Source organism: Capsicum annuum, chromosome 7, assembly GCF_002878395.1.
Source record: "Capsicum annuum cultivar UCD-10X-F1 chromosome 7, UCD10Xv1.1, whole genome shotgun sequence".
Classification (NCBI taxonomy): domain Eukaryota; kingdom Viridiplantae; phylum Streptophyta; class Magnoliopsida; order Solanales; family Solanaceae; genus Capsicum; species Capsicum annuum.
In genome coordinates, this window is record NC_061117.1 from 7,571,513 (window position 1) to 7,584,270 (window position 12,758).

The 12,758-nt window shown below is 31.4% G+C and overlaps 1 long non-coding RNA gene across 1 annotated transcript; it reads right to left on the reverse strand.

Moving 5' to 3' along the window:
- Positions 1–256: 256 nt before the first annotated feature.
- LOC124900010 lies at positions 257–2,306 on the reverse strand. The gene is made up of 3 exons (XR_007057576.1): positions 1,990–2,306; positions 759–831; positions 257–574 (listed from the first exon to the last, which is right to left on the reverse strand). It is a non-coding gene; the product is annotated as an uncharacterized LOC124900010 (long non-coding RNA).
- Positions 2,307–12,758: the final 10,452 nt, after the last annotated feature.

A 12,758-nucleotide genomic window follows, 5' to 3' on the forward strand; every position in this document is an offset into this window, starting at 1 on the left:
AAATAAGGAGGAAAATACGCTATTCTGATATGTATAAGGCTGATGAGAGAGACATAGTAAAGTTAAGGGATTTTGTGTAATAAATATGGGGTTTATGTAATTACTATTCAAAGATGGGATTTTATGTAATATTTAATTTTTAACTTGTGTATATATGTAATTTTTAGTTAGATAGGTCGGGCCCTAGCGACGCATGGGTGGAATTTTGATGGTAAAGAAAATAATATTAGTAAGTGAAATAGCAAGTCATGTCATGTTATAGTTAAATGATACAACGTTATGCTTCATATTATGTGAAATCAATTGTTACGTTGTTAAGCCTTACTTATTTGTACAAATTGTAAAAGTATTACATATTGATACTATAACATTTGTTGGTACAAAAAATGTCAAAGCTGAAAAATGTGAATTCGATATATAGTTGTTGGCATAAGAGCATGGCAGGCTCGTGGTTGGTCATAGAAACACCATTAGCATTGCTAATCTGCAAAGAGATGCGTAAAGCTTGATTTTCTGCAAGACGGCATTGGAGGACAAACCCCACAGCTGTTTATCTGTTCCTCCCTCAAATTACCTGGAGATCAAAAATTAAGTTTTTCGACTAACATTTCCAAAAGCTTGAATTATTAATGTTTCTAAGTTTCCTTCTTAGAAATGAGTTCAGTTTGATAGAGTAAACAAGAAGGCATCAAAGCAGAATTGGAAGGTAGTTGTGAAGTGATTGAAACTGAAGTTTGAAGCCAATTAAATATATGTACCTTTGGGTAATTGTTCCACAATCTGAGAAGCAGCTAAGCAAGAAAGATGTTCTCCTCAAACAGTTAAAACTTTCTGTAAGAAAATATTCTCAAAACAGATGAATCAATGCCTGCTTACCCAAAAACGGAGTCTGAAATCTTTGAAGAAAACAAACTCAAGAGGTCACGAGTTTAAGCTGTGGAGACAAAATGCAGGGTAAGGCACATTTATGAATGTAGTGCTTATAGTTATCATATACATAAAAATACACCTGATTTAGGACTGTTAATGTCCTCCAACAGATAAGACACGCTATTAGCTTTCTATGACTTAATCGCGCGGCATGTTCTGTGTATCTAGAAAGTTTGTTACTGAATAAGCTGTGAAGTTTAGGGATTCGTTGGTTTCATGAAAAACAAAGAAACAAGGGATAGTGTTAAGGGGTTCAGCTGAAGCAAAATTGCTCAACCTGTGAAGATGTGTTATGACAGCAAATCATCTATCCAGTGTTCCGTCAAATCTATCATCAATGAATGTACTAAACATATAGACTTTGATTGTCATTTTCTGAGGGAGAAGATACGACAAGGTGTTATTAACAGTCATTACGTAAGACATTATTATCCCTGATATACAATCTTGCTATCTTGTTTAGTGCTATCCACGACGTATTATATGTTTATTAGGATTGGTCTAAAGGCATCATATCCATGGATTCACCATATTTATGTAAGGAATGGCAGTAGAAAGTTTGCTATACTTTAATTCCGGATTCTTTATCCTGGAACACCCAACTAACATGACAAATTAATTAGTGTAGATGAAATTACTTAGACAGCAAAGACATATTTAGAAGAAACAACTTTATATAATTAGATTAAATGCGTATCTATCGAGTTAGCAGCTTGAATATATTAGCAAATAATCAACCTATATTTACATGTAACATTTCTAAAACTATGAAGTTCGATCTGATCTATTTTTACATTGAATTAAGCATGCTTAGCTTACAGTTAATATCAATGAAAATGAACTGTAATTCTGTTTTAATCAAGCTAATTAAATGATAGGAAGAAAAATCTAATGAAAGCACGTAGAAAGCTAAGGATTATAACTTTGAGGAATTCCAACTAATTATATGTTTAGAAGACGAGACATCATATACATGCATTTATATTATAGGATTACTAATAACATGAGTAGTTGTGAAGTGATTGAAGCTGAAGTTTGAAGCCAATCAAATATATGTACCTTTGAGTATATGCGATGAGTATTTTTAGGGTAATTCTTACATAATTGTCTCAGAATCTTCGAAGCAGCTAACTAAGAAAGATGTGCTCCTGTAAGGAAATATTCTTAAAACAGATGAATCAATGCCTGCTTACCTAAAAAATGAAGTCTAAAATCTTTGAAGAAAATAAACTTGTTAATTACAACCTGTTTCATAGAATAACAACACTTAAACGTAGTGGTGAACAAAAGAAGATTGCTCATATACCAAACTACTTTTTCAAAGTAATTAACGATGAAAACTCACCACAAGTGCAGGAACAGCTGAAGCGACAACAGAAAAGATAATCCATCAAAACTTGTTAGAACAACCTGAAATGAAAGTTTAAGGTAAAAGGAAAAATTGTTAAAATAAAAACACATGCAAAATCAAACAATCAATAAAAACGAAAGTTAATCCAGCTGATAATTGATACGAAGAAGAAATTATGAAAGAAAACAGGGAAAAATACCACTTTCTGTTTAATCTTTGTCCATAAGACATGCAACCACAAAAATTAAAACACAGATAGATAAAGAAACATAATCACAATCAAGAACTCAATATCGAAGAAAATCATACCCAGCTGAAAATCCTGATACATATATAATCACAATAGAGAATAGAAATACACGACTTCAAAAAAAAAAAAAATTCACTCATTGGCGCCAAAGCAAAATTAGGGCCAAAAAGAAGAAATTATTTAAACAATAATACATGCAAAATAAAAAATCAGGTTCATTATATATAAATTAAATCATACAACTAGTGAAACCGCAATAAGCTAACACTTGATTGCATTAAACATTTTTTGTGCAGATACAATCGATTTTATGAAAAAAAGAGAAATTGTTAAAATAATAATACATGCAAAATCAAAAAATCAGTAAAAATGTAAGTTAATCCAGCTATTAATTGGTACGAAGAAGAAATTATGGAAGAAAACAGGAGAAAATATCACTTTCTGTTTAGTCTTTGTCTATAAGAGACATGCAACCATAAAAACTAAAACACAGATAGACATAGAAACATAATCACAATCAAGAACTCAAAATCGAAGAAAATAAACAACAAAATTCAGCGAAAACATAGAAAATGAAACATAATCACAATCAAGAACTCAAAATCAAAAAAAAATAAACAACAAAATTCACGGAAAACATAAAACAGGAAAGAGAAAGAGGACTGTACTAGGTGCTTCATAGATTAACATAAGAAATCATTTTTTTTAAATTGTACAAGCAGAACTCAGATAGCTTTATATATATACAGGAACTTTAGTAGAGTTATATATACACGAATTTTAGAGGCTGTTTGGCGATGAAATTTTTTCCCTTTTTTCCAGAATTTTTTTCTGGAATTGAAAATTGTGGTGTTTGGCCATGAAAATTCAGAAAATAAGTTCGAAAATTTTTTCTGAAAAGGGAAAACAAGTTTTTGGTGTTTTCCCAATTTTTCAACTCCAATTTCAACTTTTATTATTATTACATATAACCCCAATCTTTTAAATTTTTACATAAAACTCTCCTTATAACATTACTTTTTCAATATTAAGTATATACCAGTTTTAAAAACTAAGATAATTATAATTTCAAACTTAATGCTATCCTAATTAATATATATCTCTTTTTCTCTCTCATCATTATTTTTCTCCCTTATTTAATACATTATTTTACTGCTAATGATCCTAATAATAATAATAATAATAGTAGTGTAGTGTACTACTACTACTTCTATTGTGATACAGACGTTTAAGAAATTATAGTCGTGTAATTAATAATGGATAATCGTTTTCTTTATTTATGGAATTAATAAAGTTGTAGCAGATTAGTTTACCACTGCCACAAATTATTCTCATTTTTAATTTGATTATATATATTATATTGTGTACATCTTTATTATACTATTTAAATATAAATATTTTATACCATATATATGCTAAAATATAAATCGGTGATACATATTTTTCATAAAAAAACATGTCTAATTTAACAAATTTATACCTTAAACTACAACTGGTACCTTTATATACCATAATCTTTCATGTATAAGAAAATTAAAGAAATAAATTAGCGGCATCCTAAAATAATAATAACTCATCATTTCCTATTTTTTAGGAACGAAAAATAAAGGAAATAAATTAAATAAATTTTTAAAAAATAAATTTGTTTGAAAGATAATATTTGTTATCTAAAAAATAGGAAGCAGTGATCTGTTAATATAATATTCATATTTAAAATTTTCTAATATGAGAAATGGCTATTAATGTAAATATTATATATGTCATAATTGAAATTCATTAAATATGACCATTTATATGTAATTATTTTTATAAAAGTGATTAATTGTGTTCTTTTCCCGTTTGCAGGTAAGTTTTAGTTGGATGATTTTGATAGTTTGTAAAAGTTGAAGCATAAAATCACATTTAAAAAAGTTTTTCAAAAGTAAAGAAAAAAAAAATTTAAAAAAGACATAGTCAAACACAACTCCAACTCCAACTCCAACTCCAACTCCAAAATATTTTAATTTTCATGGCCAAACGACTACTTAGTATAATTCTTTGAAAATTTATCGGAGAAGAGATTGAAAGCAAAAAGTTTAGCTAGTTGTCTTGAAAATGAAGGGGGAAAGTAAAAATAAAAATAAAAATCAAAATCAAAATCAACATCAAAATCAAAGGAGAAAAATTGTAAAGTGAAAAAGACACACATATAATTAACACATTATATATTTGCTATCAGTATTGGTGTTATTTACGAAAACTACCCTTGGTAGTATAACCAAAACTTCACTTATATAAATGTTATATGCATGAACTTTATTAGAATTATATATACACGAACTTTAATACAGTTCTTTGAAAATTAACCAGAGAAGGGATTGAAAGCAAAAAGTTTAGCTAGTTGTCTATGAAAATAAAAGGGAAAATGACTGTGAAAATGAAAGGAAAAATTAAAAAAAAAAAATGAAAGGAGAAAAAATTATGAAGTGAAAAAGACACATGTATAATTAACACATTATGATGTTATTTACGAAAACTATCCTTGATAATACAATCAAAGCTTCACTTATATTAAGTGTAAACAATCATAAACCGCTGAAAAATTAAAAGCGTTTATTATCTCAAACATAATCTTGGACGTAAAAACATGAGAGCATGATTCACTTAGTCCATTTAAATTTGAGCACGTCAATGATGGGCAGGTTAGGTTAAATTATAACCTATTTTTCCTTATTTCAATCTAATTCATTTCAATCCATTTAGTTGTGACCCCTCTATTATTGGTTTAATTATCTTAATACACTTAAATTCAATCAAACCCACGCTTTTAATATTCCTTATCAAATACTAATTCTTCTTCAACATGAGAAAGCTAAATAGGCATATCAAATTAGCAAAAATGCTAAGGCGTATGTCATGTCACCTCAAAAAAAAAAAATCAGTTTTGATCAAGATTTTTTTTCATCGAAAATGAAGGAGGATGATGGCTGATGATGCATCTTATTTAAAGAAAACACTGTCAGTTTATGGTAATTGAATCCTCTCCTTGCAGTCAAATGACTTTCAGCTCCTCTCTTTGCTCCGACCTTTATACTAAAAAAATTGTGATTATCATCTATTTGGATAGACTATTTTCAATTATCATCTATTTGGATAGACTATTTTCAAGATCTAATTCCATTTTTTTTTCGTATGTATAGATTATTTTTCTTCATCATATAAATTATTTGGCGTCACCTAAAAGATTGTAACTTGAAGAGCCATGAGTCAGTGAACTTTTGAGACACGTCTAAAATCCAAATTTCTCAAGAAACACAAAGAAAATGGTGTTTCTTTTGTCCCTTTTTCTTCCATTAAAAGTTAATGATGGTTAGGTCTCATTAGGTATGACGACAATTAAGGGAATTTCCAAGATTTTTTGGAAGATTTGTTACTCCACTCGTTCACTTTTACTTTTCATATTTCACTATATAAATATCAGTTTGATTAACTTTCAAAATTAATTTGAAATAGATTTATTTAATATTAAAAATTTAAAATTTAGATGTTCAAAAACTATACGAATATTTTAATTAAGTTGCAATCCTTCTCATGTTAATATGATGAAAAAATACATCTTAAAATACTTATCAAAATTTATATAGTTTTACTTTTGAAAAGCGAAACATGACAAATAAAAATGTATGGATAGAAATTAGGATAGTTAATCAGGGGCAGAGCAACCTTATGGCTAGGGGGTTCATCTGGACTCCCTTCGACAGAAAATTATATTATTTATATATGATTAAAATTATTTCTTATGTATATATAATTAATATTGAAGCCCTTTGGTCAGTTTGAGTGCTTACTTCGCTCGATTATGAATCTCTTAGTGAAAATTTTGGCTCCGCTACTATAGTGAATACTACAAAATTTGCTTGGATCTTTTCTTTTGATAGCAAGTTAAGTCCTATAAGTTTTTCCTTTTACAATCGTGAGATTTAGGTGCACACAACATATGTACCTTTGTTGTTCTATTCTTTGGTTGGTGATTGTCTAATTAGGGACATCATCTTTGTTTGTAGCTATTTTTGTTCTTTATAATATATGTTGTTGTACTTTTTAAGGAAAAATGGTTAAATTTGTATTTAAACCATACCAAGTGAATCATATATATTTAACTTTCGTCAATAGTCTTCGCCGGTTATATCTATCAAGCCATTATAAAAATAAGCTTGCCACATGTCCAACATGTGAGCATTTTATGCAAGAAAAAATGGCGACACAACTTCATCACGATCAACCCCAATGATATCACCAATAGCGAAATTGTAATACCTCAAGTTCTCAAGCTCTAGACCACTCAAAAGATAGGTCATTAATTTAGCTTTCAAATATCACTAATCTTGCTTTAATCTGATATCGTGGCAAAAAATTATGAAAAATTTTCTGAGGGTCTGTTAACTGTTAGTGACAACGACTCTGGCAACGACCCGTTACCAGTCATAATGAGTCATTATATGGATCTGTTGCCACAACAGTGGAGGATCCCAAATTTTAGCTCAGTAGTGACTAGTCTAGCATACGACTCGTTACCAGTCCTAACTAGTCGTTAGGTGGACTTGTCGTCAAAATATAAAGAAATTCATAAATCTAGTCCCAAACCATGACTTCTCCTAACGACCCGTGATCAGATCTAACCAGCCGTTAGAAGGGGAGTCATTGTCACAACAGAAGAGACTCAGAACTCAGGACGCAAAGTCACGACTCAAACCACGACTCGTTACCAATCGTTACCCGAGTCGTGACGATTGTTTTTCAAAAATTCCTGAATGATTTAAAAGGGACTTTTAAGTCTTTTCCCATTCTTTTAATCCCGAACCACGTTGTTTGGATATTTTCAGATCAGTTATTGGGGGATTATAATACTCTGACACCTCTTAAACTCAAAATACATCAACACTTAGCAAAAAGGGGCGATTATTCTTCTCCCCAAGCAAGTTAGGGTTTCTCCATCTCCAATTCAATTTCAAGGATCTTCTACAATACTTCCACTTCAGTTATGTTGGATTTTATCAGTGGGTCTCTTCCACCCATTGAATCCCAAAAGGTTCTAAAATCCTCAAGTTTACTTTCCCCTTAAGTTTGGGTTCCAGACTTCAGATCAAATATGAAGTTTTCTTTAATTTACTTAGTTTACTTTATAATTAAACTGTGGGTACATGTTTTTCCCCAGGATTTGCATCTTCCCATACTCACCATCATGAATTTTCCCATTGTTGATAAATTATTGAGTTGAGATATGTTTTGTAAAATTTTCTACTATGATCAGCTTTAAATTATTTTCATGTTCAATTGCATTAGACAAGCAGGTGGACTATGAACACTCGATATCTAGGATTTCATACATGAATCAGTTGACATGTTTTGAATACTTCAGATTATGCATATGTTGCTATTTTCATGAATACTACTATATTGAGCATATTTTCAGTTTTCAGTGTAGTTCAGTTGGGATAGTACTTTGTAGCGAGTGAATGTAGGAATGACGGATCCCCTGTAAGTTAGACAGAAACCGTTAGTAGCAGTCCCTAAGTTCTAGAACTACGACGCCATCATAGGTTACAAGGGGTCTCCTATCAGTTGATGCATGACCCCTAGTCCTTCTGGACATTAGTTTAGTGGATCCATGCCAGTTAGTGTTGATACCCTTGGCAAGATACTAACACCTTTCCAATTGGGATTATAGGTTGGATCCCCATTTTGCTCAGATTGAGATATGTCGGTTATTGTTAGCTCCCAAAGTCCCCATTTTATTTTCAGTTTATGTTCAGTTCAAGTTTGCTTAACCAATATTCAAATAAGTTACTCAGTATTCAGTTTTATTCATCACATGTTTATATATACTTGGTTTTGCATTCAATTTACATGTTCATGCATTCACGTTCAGTTTATGTTTGCTAGTTCTCATCTCAAAATACTCAGTACATTCAAAGTACTGATTGCATACTTTTCTGCGCTATATTGTCTGATAATATAGGTTTGGATGTTCAATATCCAAACCGCACGTAGCACGTTCCCGCGCCACATTCTACAACTTTTGGTGAGTCCTCATCATTCGAGCACTAGTTATTAGTTCTTTATTTTCTTATCGATTTATTCACTTCCATTTGAGTTGAGGCTTGTCCCAACAACTCATTATGAGTAGAGACTTTCAGACAATTGTTTAGATTTTCTGTATGATTGGTTGTTAGGCAGTTCGTAGTTCTATTTCCAGTTTGATCGACATTCAGTTTTACATTATTACCTCTATCAGTTAATTCAGTATGCTTCCGCCCAGAGTTTTGTTACTTTATTTATTATTTTAATGTATGCCAGGCCGTGGGTTAGCTTGAGGTCTCTTGTGACCTTAGTCACCTATTACGACTAGGGGTAGTTTCGAGTCGTGACAGATGTGGGAACTCCAAATTGACAAATCCAAATGTACAAAGTTCAGGTTCTAAATCACTTGCAACAATTTATTGGAAGTTAAGTTAGGTTTAGTACGCAGCTGAGGATCGGTGGTCATTTTTTCAAAAATATTTTCAATATTTAGTTGGTGAGTGAAAAATATTTTTTTTTAACCTGTTTATCATTATTATCAAAAGTTGATAATAATGTGTTAATAAATTGGGTATTGGTTTGCTGATATATTTTTTTAACTGTTAACGGGTTTATAATTACATTTATGTGTAAGTTGAAAGCAATAATATGACGTTGAAAATTGAGTGGTTCATTTTTGCATTTTGATGAATATTTTCTAATAATTAAACATTATACAAATATTTCTCAAAAAATTATTGCTATCACGTTATACTTCACATGGTCACCAATAAATATCATAATTCCAAAAGTGGTCCATTTTTGCACTTTTTTGGACAAACTATCAAAGAACTACCTAACAAAAATAGATAAAGTGTAAAACACTGTCTTTTAAGTCTAAGATTTTGTTGAAAGGAAAAACTATCTCATTTTTTTTATAAATATAATGGTAGATTTGATTCAAATTATTAATTGAGGACAAATTTGAACTACTTTGCATAATTTAAAACAAATATGAATTTTTATCCTACTTTTTAAGTGGTTTTTTTTAAACACACAAATTTTGAATATTCAACTATTATAAAGTTATACGATGATCTAATTTTCCTAAAAGAAAAATTAACTTTGTCGTAGGTACATTTTTAATTTGAAATGCCCTTTTTCATCTAATTACAATAAAATTCCAATTGTTGTAAAGAAAACTTTACCAGTCGATTGGACATCAAAATACTTATTTGGAATGATAATGCTATTTTATTTTCAATTTCAGTTTTTAATTAATATATCTTTGTCTAGGAATTATGTGCTACTTGGTTGGGAATAAATATTATAATTCCAAATGTGGTCCATTTTTGCACTTTTTTTGGCAAACTATGAAGAGCTACCTAACAAAAGAGATGCTAGTATTATTTTGTAGTATTTGGCATGTGACGTGTGATGTTTTATTTCATGTTGTTTTGTTAATTCTTGGACTGCTTGCTTTTATTAATTATAACTCATTTATAGTTAACATGCACATATGGAAAAAAAAATTCAAAATTTGGACTAAAATCAAATATAGCTTCAACGGGAAGCTGAAATTAGGAAATGTTAAAAATAATGTACCAACTCTAGTATATCTTTTCCTTGCGATCTGATTAAATTTGATTTTGTATGTTGAAGGGTTTATTTCTAGAAGCGGGCTCCTAATAAAAAATTTGCATTCATAAGAGTTTGAAATCGAGATCTTTAATTAATGATGGAAGGATATTAACCATCCCACCACACTCATATTGATGATCAAGGTCGATTTAATTAGTCCGTTACGTTAGCACTCCGAAATATGAGGCTATGCAAAGCATAATAAAATGAATGTGAATGCCGCTCATCAAGAACTTGATTAAAGCCTCATTTGTTGTCATTAATTTTAAGAACTTGATTAAGATGTTATTTCTAGATCTGAACATCAAATGATTAAGACTATTTATTTTTTAACATCTGAATGTGCATAATATTATTTACTTGTAAACGTATAGATATACAATTCAACTGAAAATATATAATAAAATAAAATTTATTATTTGATTAAAAAAGCAAAACATATATGTTCACTAGTAATACGGGAGATGATTTTTAGTGGTGGTGATGGTAATGAGATCAGTAATAGTGATGGTGATAATTACAATGATTGAGGTAAATAGTGTTGTAATGACTAGCACAATGGTAACGTTTGGTGATGGTGATTGTGATAATGAAATTGATTGATGTTAGTAGTTAGTGGTGTTGAATAATAGTGGTTCTAATTCGAAACCCATAATATTAAGGTGGAAATCCCTGCTAGCCCAACACATTTATATTAATGATCAAGGTCGGTCTAACCAGTACCTTACTTCAGCACGCCAATGCTCGAGGCTAAGAAAAGCAAAATAAAATGAAGGTGAATGTCGCTCATCAAAATCTTGATTAAGGTCTTGTTTATTTTTAAAGATTAAGATGTTTGAATTTGAATACATATTTGAATGATTAAAATGTTATTTCTAGATTTGAATAGTACTGAAATTGTATTGGTGTAGTTGACTGATATTTGTACGTCGTTGGTAGTGTTGATGGTGATGACTGAAGAATATGTGGTGGTTGACGATTTTCTGGTGGTAGTTGGTGGTAATTGATGTTATTTATAGTTGTGATGATAAAGTTGGTTGGCAGTAGGAATTGACTGCAGTGGTGGTGGAGGTGGCAACAACAGGAGGAATGACAATAGATATAATTATAATGGTGAAGGTGATAAGTGTCATAGCGATTGACAGTAGTAATTGACAATCATGGTGGTCGTGATGACAGAGGTGGTTATTGGCCGACACACGATAATGGTGATCGACAATAGTAGTGATAGTTGTGATGATAGAGATGATTACTGATAATGACTAGTGATCGCATATAGAGTGATGATGAAAATTATTTACATCATCATCCACCACAATCAGTGATGGATGGTTACTTCCATAGAATTTGGGGGAAATTAGGAGTGAACAAGGTATCCCAAGCTAATAGAGGAGTGTATCTGGTCAGATTTGACACAATAGAGGCACGCAATGCCGCGATGGAACAGAGCACACAAATGTTTAATAAAAAGCTTGTTATAGTGAAGCAATGGAACCCAGGGATGGAGCTTACAAAAGTAGCCACGACGAAGATACCAATATGGATACGATTGGTAGGACTCGACATTAAGTACTGGGGGTGAATGCATTAACAAATTAAAGATCACAGGGCACATAGGGAAACCAATTCGAATAGATAGAGCTACAATACAAAAAGAAATAATTACATATGCTAGAGTGTTGGTGGAAGTATGCTTGAACCAACAAAATCCTACAATGGTGAAATTTGAGAATGAAATGGGGGTAATGATAGAACAACATGTGCAGTATGAATGAAAGCCAGTTCTATGCCTAGCTTGTAGAAACTATGGGCATGAGCTGAGTGATTGTCGTAAACACAAGAAATAAAAGGAAATTATAGTGGAGAAAGAGCAAAGATAAGGGAATGTAGATAAGAGAGAGCAAGGAGAAGTGAAAGGGCAAGTTAATCATGATATACCTAAGACAACCAGATATGGGAAAAGGAACTACAGGAAAGAAAATACCAATGAACATGGATAGAGGGATGTTCATGAGAGGAAAGACAAAGCTGCAACAACCGATGACACTCTACAGGTGATAAATCGATTTGAAGCCTTGGATGAAGGAGCGCAAACGACAAGCAATGGTGGAACATCAACAGTAATACAAGGAGTAGGTAGCCCTAAAAATGGGAACGGAGGCGGCCAAGGCTCCTCAAATGGATAGTTTGGGGTTTTGGAATACCAGGGGACTAACAATCCCTACAAACAGCTAGAAATGCATAATTTCATGCATACTGCTCAAGTAGGACTGTTTGGTCTCTTGGAGAAAAAGATTAAAAGAGAAAAGGCTCAACAAGCCTCTCTTAATCTATGTAAAGGATGGTCGTTTAGCACAAACTTGGATAAGCATGTTAGAAGGAGAATATGGCTCCTCTGGAACCCACATGTATATGAAGTGAATATCCAACACACATATGAACAATTGATCCACTGTGTAGTAGTGCATAAAGGGACTAGGTACAAGTTCAGTATAACAATAGTATATAATTTCAATGATAGAAGCCTAAGGAGAGACCTATGGAAGG